This window comes from Gallus gallus, chromosome 10, assembly GCF_016699485.2.
Source record: "Gallus gallus isolate bGalGal1 chromosome 10, bGalGal1.mat.broiler.GRCg7b, whole genome shotgun sequence".
In the NCBI taxonomy this organism is placed as follows: Eukaryota; Metazoa; Chordata; class Aves; order Galliformes; family Phasianidae; genus Gallus; species Gallus gallus.
Window position 1 is genome coordinate 9339680 of NC_052541.1, and position 13052 is coordinate 9352731.

The window sequence follows — 13052 nt, forward strand, 5'->3', positions numbered from 1 at the left end:
ACCGTGGTGATTCTCTGATTCCGGCAAGTTGCCTTTCAGTGGAAAATAAACACTCATGAGGTTGGATCTATTCCCATGCTACTTAATGGCAATCCCTTTCCAAAGGGCCTGGTGTTTCAAACTGGGATGAGAAGGAGAGGAAGCCATTTTAATCTTCACGGGTTACATATGCAACTACTACGGAGTAACTACAACAGTGTGCAACTACTATGGAATGCTTCCGCTGCCACCATTCCATAATGTTTATGGTTGATCTTCCACATTAAATGTATGCTAACTTACAACTGATTTTATTTTGATAAGATATTTCAGACGAATGCAGCAGGACTTAGAGGTAAAACCAGTGTACTTTTGAAACTGATGGAACGTTATCCAGCTAACAGTGGAAAAAATATGTAGCTTTTGAACAGATAGTTAGCAGAGGGGGCCATGATATTAAATTGTGTGGGAGAACAGTCCGATCTTAAGGAAAGCATTGTCCTCTCCCACGTGTAGGGAACCCATCCGATTTTTGTCAGCATAGAGTCTTAAGTGAAAGCACAGTACCTGCAGAATCACCTGTCTTCCTAGGTGAGAGATAAAATTGATGAGAGCTTTGGTTTTCAGCCCAGACTTCTGCTACCAAATTAGACTAACAGTACAGGTAACTTTTGGCCACGCCAACTGTAAGAAAGACTTCTATCTTGCTTGGGTTGTTGAGAAACTTTTTGGTGTTTGACTTACGTGGTTCTCTAATTCCACTGGGACTTTGTTCTGGAACAGATGATACGTGTTACTCTGAAGCAGGTAAGATGCCTCTTGCCCAGAGGAAACTGGGAAACACCAAATTAAAGCTTTCCTAGTAAAATGCTGTATTTGTGGTTGTGGAAACCTATAGATATGGTCAGCTCTGTGCACAGACCTTTGAGCAAGAACTGTTCTGCAAGTGCCTGCAGATAAGGCCATCACATTCTTCCTGAAAACAAGTGTTTTCGTTTGAGTTTCGCTGACAAATCAAGTTTTATTTGTCAGCCTTTGTTGATTCATCCTTACCCATGATTCAAATCCATCATATTGAAGTAGTTTTCAACACACATAGTGGTGATCACTATGCAGAAGAGCATGAAACAGTCCTTGCCATTCCCTCCTACCCCTTCCCACTGTGAAATAAAACTGTATTAAAAAGAACCCCACAAAACATAGAGGCCTTCGTTCTGTTCTTTTCTTTCTTTTTTTCTCCTTTTGTTCCTTCTTTCTAGCTTGTTGCCTTGTTTGATTACTTTTTCTTAGGGTCACAGAGGAAGGTATCTGCAATACTTCTGCGTTAAGCTGCTTGCCCAGGAGTTCCCTGTTTTGTCTGTAATTTACTGGAGTTGTGGGAGGGGAGGCCGTATTACTGCAGGAGAGCAGAAGTATACAAAAAGTCCATTTAATACCTGCTAATACTCCTCAGTTGGTGCAGCATCTTAAGTGGAGATCAAAGCATGCGTTAGGAATGTGGAGGGTACTTCAGCTCCTGGTTACTGCTAACAAGATAGATTAGATGACCTCTCAAGATTGTTTGCATAGTATACCAGGATGACTGTTTATTTGTTTTCTGCTTTCCCAAACAACACGGGGAAAAATAAAAGTTCAGGTGTTCAAATGTTGGGATTTTTGACTTCTCTGCTTTTCCAAAGAGAGTGAGAGGGAGGAGAATGAAAGATCCCAATTTAGAAAACAGGAACAGAACTACACAAACGCTGTGGAGAAATAACTTATTTCCATTTGTTGTAGGAAGGGGTATTTTCACTCAGCAGAAGAAGATGGTATATAAATCATCAGGAGGATATATGTTTTGATAAAGAAACCATGGTTATTTGAAAAACAAAACAGAACTAAGTAAACCAAACCAACAGAAAGCTTTTCTTCTGGGTTTGCTTACTGTGCATAGCTGTAGAATGAGAATAATCCCACCTTTCTGCAAAAGGTGATGTGTTACGGGAAGGCTAAAAGTGGTTCAAAAGGCTGCTGTGGAATCTGTGCAGGAAAAAATCCTAAAGGGTGTATGAAAGGAACGAGCACAGCCTAGGGAGGAAAATAACAAGTATGTGAAGAGATTATGCAAGGTAAATAGCTCTTCTGGATTGCCTTTCTTTCAAAGGTGAAGTGCTGCATGATAGCCTTGGTATCTTTAAAAGTGAAGAACACACCCTGTTTGCACTGCTTGTCAGTTTTCAGGGCTGCTGAAGGCCTCTGCCTGCTCAGAAGAGACAGAACGTTTCAGCACTGTGTTTTTATGATTCTGTGAATGTTTTCATCGTGATTTGTGATAACTGCCTCAAACCTTCACAGTGCTCTTGAAAAAATGGTCTTCTTCCCTGAGGAAAAACTACCTGTCTGTTTTTTTTTTTTTTTTTTTGTTTGTTTGTTTTCCTCTAGAACTAAAATTCGGCTGTTAACTTCACCTGGAGAAAATCATGCACTCATCATTGAGCTGTGGGATAGGGAGAAGGCTGTATATTTGAAAGAGCGCAGAGGCTTTGAGGCACTCATTTTAAAGGTGCTGACTCTTTCCATGTCAAAAGGCAGGTGATCTCTAGGAGTGCTCTGCCTTAATATCCTCCAGGAGGCTCAAGGCTTGTCTTCCCAGTCTGTCTAATCATGATGCTGGCTCCAGATGGGTGGAATTTTGGAGGACAGGTGGGTGGTATTGGATTTTTCCAAGGAACAGTTGAGGAGTTTATTTTTCTGTTGTAAATACCTAAATAATAAGAAAGCAGAGACAGCGTTAGTGTGAATTAGTCTGAGCAGTGACATGCAGCTTGACACTGAATGTTAATGAAAGATTAACAAGTCCCATTGGCTGAGTTTGTTCTTTGTGCTCTCTCCTGAATGCTTCTGAGATAGAGGAATGTAGAGAAATTTTTAGTGGATAAATGTTTGGAATCTTTTCCTGTGGGTCTAAATATTAATGTACAGTAGGAGGCACTGTTTTAATGTAAATATTTTCCATCAGATGGCAGAATGATGCTTTGTACTTCTGCTTTTCTGATCACATTTTTTCTGGCTTTTCTATACATTTCCCAAGCACCTGGAAAATAGGATTAAATGCACATGCACATTTGTGAATTCAGTGGAGGGATTCTAAGTCCATGTTTTCTTAACTTTCACTTTAAATTATGGTTCAGTAGAATTACAAATAATTTATTGTCAACAGCATACAAATGACTTTCCTGAGACACGAGCAAGCGTTCTGTATGAGACTGAGTATCTTGAAGGTGGTAGAAGTGTATGACAGATGTTCTGGGAATTTTTCTGGTTTTTAAAAATCAAACAAACAAAACCCTCATGTATGTACTTTCTTATGAAGGATGAAACCAAACTAAGTTGCATTGTCCCACAGTAAGGATTTCAGTGCTGTGTCTCTCAAAGGCAGATGTTTCTGTCCTGAAGCTGATAAAGAAAGGTGCACCATGTGGTTATTTACAGTATGGGCTCGTATCCAGGACACCAGAACAAGCCTCATAGTATGAACTTCAGATGACCATTTTCAGGCATGGGCCATATCTTCAACACCAACAGATTTACAGTAAGCACAGGAATGATTCTGCAGGGAAGGTTAAGAAATACTTGAATTGAAAGTCCTTCTGGGGAACATATGACAGAACACTTTGGACTTGTATTTGAGACATTTTTTCTTAGTTAAGGTGTGGTTTGGCTTCTTATTAGCTCTTCTACTGTGTATTTCTTCAAATGTGGTGTTTGTCATCACTAATACATCCTTACTTATAAGACTGTTATTCTTCCAATAGGAATGAGAATCTTTAAGGGATTAACTTTTTTTCCTATTTCCATTTTGATTTCTTCTTGGTACGCTTCTTGAATTTTGCCAACACTTATCTATAGTTTTTAAAGTAACATAAAAATCTACCTTTTGCTTGCAGTGTCATTCTGCCTAGTTCATTTTCTACATGTATCTGAATGTATCTTAAAGCAACAGATTCTTAGGACTTAGTGGCTTTTGGTAAGACCTTGAGCCTACTGTAATTTTATCTACATTTCAAATTATTGTGATGCAAGTTTTCAAGTTGCAAGCAAAAACAACCAAGCTCTTAATGTTATAGTTGGTGCTTTTACTTCCTTTGAACTGCAGATGAGTATAAAATATGAAATTATTTATTTAGCTGTTGAAGCCGTTATGAACATCTTACTTCTACGCTTTCAATATTTAAAACATTACAGACTTTCTAGATACAGCCACATTAGCATTGAGTGAGGGAAAGGAGTGGGAACATTATGCATATAGTTTAATTTTTGTTCTTTGTGTCCTCAAATGAAGGTATATGAGGAACAACTCATGTAGATTATCTAACTAGGTTTTTTGAACCACTCTAGAAGAACTTACTAGTTCCTTGACTGTACAGGAAATACACCATGGAAGGAGATGTGTGAACTGGTATGTGAACTAGTACATTGTGCAACAAGTCATGGGTCAGTGTAATTGATCTGTATGCAAGCTGCTGGGGTTTAATTTGGTTTGATAATTCTTTGAGACTTTAACCATTAACTCTTCAGTACTAAAGTCAGTAGCATAAATGCAGTGACCTTGTTGATGCTGAAGATTTGAACCATCGCTAATTGACTCAGTGGCATTTTCTTGTGTTGAGAAGAACAGCACAATCTATGTCAATCAAAATCATATCAATCAATCAGAAGTATATATGTATATATACTTCTCTCTCTATATATACTTCCTCTATATATATCTATATAGAGTGTGGCTTAGGCAATACAAATGTGTTTGCTGTGGGAAGTTTTGGGAGCTTCATGCATTCCCAGTGAGCCTGCCAGGACAGTTATAAACCATTTGAGATGAAGTAAATCAATATTCTTTCTTACTAACATAACTCCGAGGCATCTCTTATGATGAAATTTATATTTGAAATTTCAGGAGTTTCTTTTGTCTAATTAACTTTTTAAAAGATAGCAACATAAAATTGAGCATCTATTTATTCATAACTGGGAAGGTACAGTAGTCTGATGTTCTCCCCCCTATCAATCAGAGTAAAAAAGTTGAAAAGCTGAAATTTCCTGAGAAATGAGAAGTTGAAAATTATTTTTAAGACTGCTTTCCCCCACCCCTCTCTTGTCTTTCTCCAGACACCTCCAGTGTGTCTGCTTTCTGTCCAGAAAGGGGAAATAACTGTTATGCTTATCTAACTGCAAACTAAAGTCATTTGAATCAGTTGCACTGAATATTATTCAGCTGTTCTTATCCATTCTAAAATGTTCTTAGTGAAGTGCACTTCAGGAGGTGGAAAGCAACAGTGAGGCTGTTGAACAGTCTTTCAGTGAATTAAATCTGAGTTACTGCTGTCTTCTTAATGATTTTGTTTTATTTAGAATAAAGAGACATTTTAGTTGTACAGGATCCTGTGCCAAGTGCAAATTGACTTACTAGGAAAGGAAGTAACTGTTAGGTATGTGCTTGACTTCTGACCCAATGATTTCTGATGATGGGGACTTCTAGATTTGCCTTTCTGTATAAGTGGTAGTAGCTAAAATTGCAAGTGGATAGTTTACTTTGAGCCCATAAAGACTCAAACAGAAAAATTAATGTGGATTCTGACTTTCTTTGTTCTTTAATCACAGTGAACATGTAAGATCTTTAGTATATACGCTATGGAGCTTGCAGTTGAAATTGGTATTTTGTCTTGTGTTGTTTCTATGATTTTTTGTTTTTTTAAGTACTAAAAAGCCATGTGTAGCAGAAATGCTAAGTCACAGCTTGAACCAGTGATTGAGCACCTGGTGGGAAGGCAGGGCCAACCCAGGGGAGCTCAGGTGCATGCAATTCAGTGCAGTGCCCCCTAAGTGACCAGAGGGGTGGAGCCAGGATCCACCCCTTCCCAGACCTCCTAAGGGTTGGCAGTGGAAGTAAGGCCATCTTGCTGGAGATCCCAATGTACCAGAGGACTTCTAAAGGTAAGCAGTTACTTTTCCTTATTTCTGTGCCTGCTGCTGTTGCGTTTGAGCGAATCCTCACTTGTTGCAGCCTGGGATCCTGCTGCTCTGCTGTCATTGTTGTGCTTACTATTGCATTACACCATGCTACCAAGGTCTCTGTATGTTCTTTCTGTCTGACCCTGTTTAGTTGTAGGGTATTTTGTTGCTATCCAAATCTCCTCCTTCAGGAAGGCAGAAATTTGTCTTTCTGTGGCTGTGGGAGTTAGTGAATCATAACTGCAATAGAGTTCAGTGGAGATTGCTTGGTTTAACACCTGTTCATAATTTTCTTTCCATAGAAGAACGCTTGCAATTTTTTTTTGCAATAATACATAAAGAACTTTATTAATACTTAAGGTACACGTGCTACATGTTTGCAAATGAGCTATGTGCCTTGGCATCTAAGGCACATACCTCAAGAGAAAAGTGCTAGTTCTGTATTCAGTTGGTAAAATACATCTTGCATCGTGTAAGGTTTCCTAGAGGAAAGTTCAAGGTTGTGTATGATCTGTCAATCTCCATAGACTGGAGTTTTAAACTGGTTGTTGACGTTCTTCTGTTGGAATTGTGTTACTTGTAGGAAATAATAAAAAGCAAGTTACTGCTGATAATAAGCTAAATATAGTTCCCAGGAGGTTATAAATGTAACAGCTCTGTTCCATACACCTTCTATCCTGCGTAGGTTTTTTAACTGTGGAGATTCACAGGGCAGGCACACTTAAGGAATGTTGATTGCCAAGTCAGCATACTGGTAAAGAACCTGTAGATTTTGCTCAAGTCTTCAACTGATCCTGCACAATGCTGGAGAAAGATGTTAAAATGAAATTTGCTTGAATCCTTATATGGGGTTGAGAATTTCTATGATTATTTTGGGATGTGACCTATGTAGTCTGATCTTGCAGACAATTCTGAGATGGCAATAAAGATGTATGCATATGAAAAACCTCATCTTGGTTCCTACAGCCATGAACAGGACATAAGAAATGAACTGAGTGCTAGCCATGATAAATAATCATACTGTGCAAAGTGTTCTCTGGAAGCGCGTTCTGACTATCCAGTCACACACCTTAAATCCAGCTGAGGTAGAAGTTGGGCCTAACTAAACCAATAGTTTTGACTATTTTGACACGATGGGAAGAGTGTTTCAGGTTTTCTTTAATTTGTCTGTGTCTTTAGTGTTTTGTTGTGTTATTTATTAGCTTGTTCTACCCCTCTCTACTGTGTTTTCTGCTTTCCTGTCATTTTCTCTTCCTCCTCTGTTTTGCCATGATCTTGAATTCCCTCTCAGTTTAATCAAAGCAGAAGTCCCTTAAGAATATCAGGGAAATTCGTGGCAGGGTAGAGATGAGAACTTTAATTAGGCTTCTTCTGATGGAAAGGCTTCAGTGAGAGCCTGATCTGTCTCATTTGCCGCAGGAGGAAACTGGTGTTGTTACCTTTGGATAGAGAAGGCAAGAGGCGGTACTAAAGAGAGTGCTGATGTCACAGGGAACATGGAAGAGCAATAAAAGGAGACTAGAAAGGTGGCAGGCTTCATTTTATCCCCTGGTTAAGTAACAGCTTGTGCCTCAGTAGAAGCCTTCTAATACCACCATGTGAATGTGGTGGCTGGTTTCTTAACCTGTCATGACTTCACTTTTGGTTAAATTAGAATGGGTGAATAGGTGTTATCTGCTTTTGCCCGAGAATTAGAGGGCAAGACTAATTTTGTAATCATGGAGGAGTGCTGAGGAAACTAGCTGTTCAGCTGTTCTTTGTGCAATTCAAGAAGTGAGTAGTGAGCACTCTTTCCCATTGTCTTGAGTGGTGTGTGCCATACACCTCTATCAGAGCAGCAATACGTGTGTGTATTTTGAGGATGTGCACAGGAATAAATGAGTTAAATGTCAGTGATATTTGCCAGCAGCGTGATGTGGAAATGCTGCCCACTGCATCACACAGATCTGCTACCATCTGTTCACAAAGGTTTGCTGCGTTAAGAGGAGCAGAAAATTGTATAATTTTCCGTATGTTAAACTTGTGGCAAAACCTGCTTTTTTTCTCTCCATGGATATTTATTTCTTCTGAAATCCAAGTCAAGTCTCTTTGTTCTTAATATTTAGAAATTTCCATGGGTGTTATACAAGTAAGCCTCCTTTACTTAAGTTTGTAAACGCTGTTTTTTTCCCTATATCTGATCAACATTGTCTTTTTTTCTTTGATTTGCTATTCCCGTGAATACAGAAACCCAGTAATTAATGTAATAGGACCAACAGTCTGTTATTTGGATCATATGGTATTTTTTATATCTTACTTGCAATAATTGAACCCTAAAAGGATTGATTTCATGATGAGCTTGTAGTTATAGCTCTCAGAGTGTCTATATTTTGATTTGCAGAGTTCAGCAGATCAATTAAAATAATTGCAGTTGCTGCCGTGTTTGTTACTGATGGGTATTTGCCATCATTCTTGGCCAAATAACCTATCCAAAACAATTTTATTTTAACATTCACTGTTATAGGATTATAGCCAACAAAGGCTGTACAGTGGACCATCTGTATAGGCCTCAGATTACTAGCCTTTGGTATCTGATAGTAAATGTTAAGGTCAGCTGGTCTTAAAGACAAGTTTTTCCTAATGGGACCAGCAATGTAATAGTATGTGCGAGTAGGGCCACATATTCAACGTCATGGACAGCTGTTTTCCCACCTGGAAATAGCTCTTTGGGCAGCTGTGCCACAGTACTGAACTATAAGATGTGAAGTACAATATATCGTGTCTATAAACTGTATTCTGATGTTCAAATGCTCTCCTGTTGTCTGTCTCAACACCTCATTGTGACATGTTAACCTATTCTGGTGTTACCAGCTTTCACTTGGCTGAAGAATCTGTCACTTTTGTTGATGACATCTTGGGGTGGGATAGTGATAGAACAGTAGCTGCTGTCTTTAACCTTCTGCCTCCCCTCTTTGGGGATCCCTAGAGCAGGAGATATCCAGGCTGAATTTCTTGTTCCCAGCTGCTATGTGCCAATAGCAACAGCAGAGATGTGGTGCGGGTGCTCCACGTAGTGAGTTAGATTAGCCTTGGATTTGTTCTGCTTTGTGTCAAAGATCCAGAGTAACCTTGGAAGGCTCAAGAGCAGCTGAGTGCTTGCCATTAGTTTCTTGAACTGGGCTCAGTGCCAGCACAAAGATTAATTATTCCCGTTATGTATTGGTCCTTAAAATGGGAAAAAGAAATAAAAAAAAAATCAGCTTTGGAAAGGAGAGATGGCTGCGTGTTAAAATTGGCTTGATTATTTGCTCCTGCCATGATTAAGAAATTCAGTAGATACAAATCAGATACTTTGCAGTCTAGCTATACTGTCATTAATTATGGTTTATACAGCTTAATTTGATGCTTGGGTGCTTAGACCTCTAGCACCATTGTGAGGTCTCCATCTGTGCAGTTGTTCTAATGATGTAAAGAATTCCAAATGTAGAAACTGAAAGTGACTGTTTTTCTAAGGGGGAAGACAGCTGACAGGATTTATGTATTTTGCTCTGTAGAGTTTAAATGTAGAAGTTATGCTGGTAACTGCGCTTTTGTGCAGTCACTCTGTAGTTAGGCTGACCTGGCTATATAATTTGTTTTTTTTTAACAGTAAAATAAATATATGCAGTATACAAAAAATTGCAAGTGCATTGAGAAGAGAAGTCTGTAATATGGGTCTTTTTCTAAACTTTGGTCTGTTTACTGTTTCATCTTTCGGAAAACAGCAGTTGAATGTTGCTGACTTTTTCTCTAGTTTCCAGCTGAGAGCAACTGAACAGATGGGAGTGGGAGATAAAATGACAAGCCAGCACAACCAGTGTGATTCTTGTTGTAAAAATTTTTATTTATTTATTTTAAATTTGGAAGAGAGCATATTTAGTGCAGAAGAAGCAGTAAAAACATCTAAGCACCTTTTGAGTATTGTTTGTCTGTGTGTCAAAACCTGCTTTAGTTGTCCCCTGGATGTGATAGATGGGGAAATAGTCTGTGCTACTATACATAGAAAGAGTTGCATCCTTTAGGTAATACAAATGCTACAGAACTCTGCCAGATGGCGTTAACTGTGAGAAAGTTCTGTGATTCATTGGGTAAAATGATTGTCATGGCAACTGATGTGCTTCAGAGTTGTTGGTCCTGTCAGCAGTAGCAACTACCATTGGTTTCACCAGATGTGACTCTGGACATAAAGGGGAACTTCTCGTGGCATTGATTTCCAGCATAGTTACTTTCACCAGTGAGGTGCAGTTGTAGATTTTTTTTCTTTTTGCCTTTAAGTTCATTTTGGAGTTCAGTAGACCTTAAATTTGCCATTATGAAAAAACAGAAGCACCTGCTCAAAAATATCAGAACGATTCACAACATTTTCCTTTATCTTGTCCTTACCTTAACTTGATCAAGGGAGAAAATTAATTTTCACTCCCATTACATTTTCTCCTCCACTTTTTGGAGTGTACAGTAGGAAGATCAGTACAGAGATAGGATATTTAGCAGAAGAATCAAAAAGAAGGGGGGAGGCTGGGAGCAGTGCTGCGTTCTTGTCTGTAAGTAATATTTTTGGGAAAAGGTGTTTTCTGCAAAGTTATTTTGGGGTGATTTATGCTAGCCAAAGAGATATTCATTTGTATAACCTTGTTCTCAGCTATGTTGCTCTTAAACATTTACTGTTTGGTTTCCAGTTTAGTGTCACAAAGCGCAAATCTGTCCCTCTTTGCTAGTAATTAGTGAGGAGCAATACTATGAAATAGGTTAGAATAATTGCCAAAGGAGTACTCTTAGCTGCCTTGGAAAAATGACTGAGCATCCTCAAAGGCCACATCACACAACACTTTATGTTCCAGGAAGAACACATACTAGCAGAATGGATGTCTAGAGAGAGACAGCATAAGCCTTCCAGACACTTTAATAAGATTTAAGTTAAAGAAAACATCTCCAGGGACATGAATGGTCACAAACCTTCTCCTCTCTCTCCCTGAAAAACTGAATGATAAAAGAAAAAATATGGAATATCCAATTTACGTCGTCAGAAACACCTGTTTAGGAATAGTGCCTCCTGTAACTATAACTTGTCCTGGATTGTGGACAAATCTTTCTTAGTCTTGAAAGAGAGGTAAGATCTTCAGCTTTGTCTTTTAGCGCAAATCAGACTTACAAATTTGTTTTAAATTTCCAGAAATGTGTGTTTGTTGTGGGGTTGACAGACATCAGAGAATCTTTGGTTATAAAACGATTTTTCTCATCACTAATCTTTCTTTGTACTGTAATCATGAAAAGTGTAGTTAGAAATGGCCCTGGTTAATGCAAATCAATCCTAGTCTGCTGTCTTTGAGAAAACCTATTTGTGCTTGTGTCATTTAAGAATCATCCCCTATCTCATTAAAATCCCATTCAACTATATAACTCCTTAATGTATATGTATGTATTTATTCCTTTTAATAAGAATGTAAGATATTTTAAAATGTTTTATTAATAATTGGATAGGAAAAAATTGCAAGATAATCTTGCTAGCTTTCCTGCGCTTTATTTTGACTAGGCTGCTTCTACTGATGTTGTCTTGTCAGGTTCCTTAGAGTAACATGGTGAATATTGTAGTTGCATAGCTCTAGAAAGAGAGACACTAATAAATATATATCTATCACACACAGTATAAATACATATATATGATATGTAGATAATGCATATGTTTTATATATGATCTTATAGAATTGCATGTAAGATGACATCTGACATCGTAATTAGATGACAGAATAGTAGAGGAAATGGAAATTGTCATTCTGTTGTCCATTTATACTGTCCTTTGGACAGTATGAAGTTGTCACAAAGGGAAACCTTTATTAAGTCAGCTGTGATGACTTTGAAATGTGATAGAAGTTGAACCACTAATGATGATATAAGTCTTTATACTGGGGGTAATGCTATTAGCATAACATTTTTGTATTCCTTACCCTTAACGTATTCTAACAGGATTATGGAGAAGTAAAAAAATGCCTCAATAAGGTATATTTTGTCATGAATGATTGTTAGTGCATCTTTTGCTAAGAAGTAATTAGAAGAATGTCAGCCAAACACTTGACGCTCTTCTGATGAAAGAACATCCTTTTAATTCAATTCAGGCTGAAGTAGAGTGAGCATTGCTTGTGGGAAGATAATTTACTGGAGGCCAAAGGAGAGAACTGGTTTATAGAGTCGTGCCTTTACACCTCACTTATACATCAACCATATAGTGATAAAAAGGACTCTGAAAAGTTCTTGTCAGTGCTGGATTTCAATATAAATGATGGCAATGATAACAAAAGGTCTGTTAGGTTTTTTTTTTCCCCCACTGTTAGGAGCAGACTTTTTTGTTCTGTTTGACCCCAACTAATTATGTTGGTCTGTTCTCTGAATAGCAGCAGAGAAACAGCTGCTTTCCTGTATTACTATTCAATGGCAGGATTTCCTTGCTTGCTAAATTGAAATCTCTTCAGTTAGATTTGAGTCAGGAATAGTATGGAATCTTGGAAAAGCACACAGAACTCGTGAGATTCTGTGCTCCCATTTATTATTATGCTTAAATTTAGTGCTGGTCCTCAAAATGTGGGTATTTTATGAAGGGTTAGAACTTGAGATTTGTCCAATCATACTGAAATAGTTCCACCTAAAATAGATGCAAATGCTAGACTGTTGCTGACATTTTTTTGTAATGGAATGCTAGTGACACCCAGTGGCTATATTTGATTATATACATCATGAGGATTATTAGTCTTTTTTTTTCCCTTGTAAAAACTGCACCTTGGAGAAACCATGGTAAAACTACCTGAGATTCATGTATATTTTCCACGTATATGATCTCTGTATTCTTTAGGATAACAAATTTAAATGTGCCTGAGAAATGAGAATGAAGAAAAGAAAAAAAAATTAATGGTACTAACTTTATCACATATTTAATGACCACGGGGAAAGACTTATTGCAATGTGAGGAACGTTATTCTCTTCAAGCTTCGTGGGGATGGTTTGGATTCAATTCCTTATTTTTACATATACTTCATGAAATCGTATAGTTCTAATTACAGTGTTCGTCTGTAAGGTGGTAC

At 38.0% G+C, this 13052-nt stretch overlaps 1 protein-coding gene across 1 annotated transcript in view; it reads left to right on the top strand.

Moving 5' to 3' along the window:
- SEMA6D (semaphorin 6D) overlaps positions 1-13052 on the top strand; it is a 604413-nt gene that overhangs the window by 918 nt on the left and 590443 nt on the right. The gene's annotated exons all lie outside the window — the stretch shown is intronic.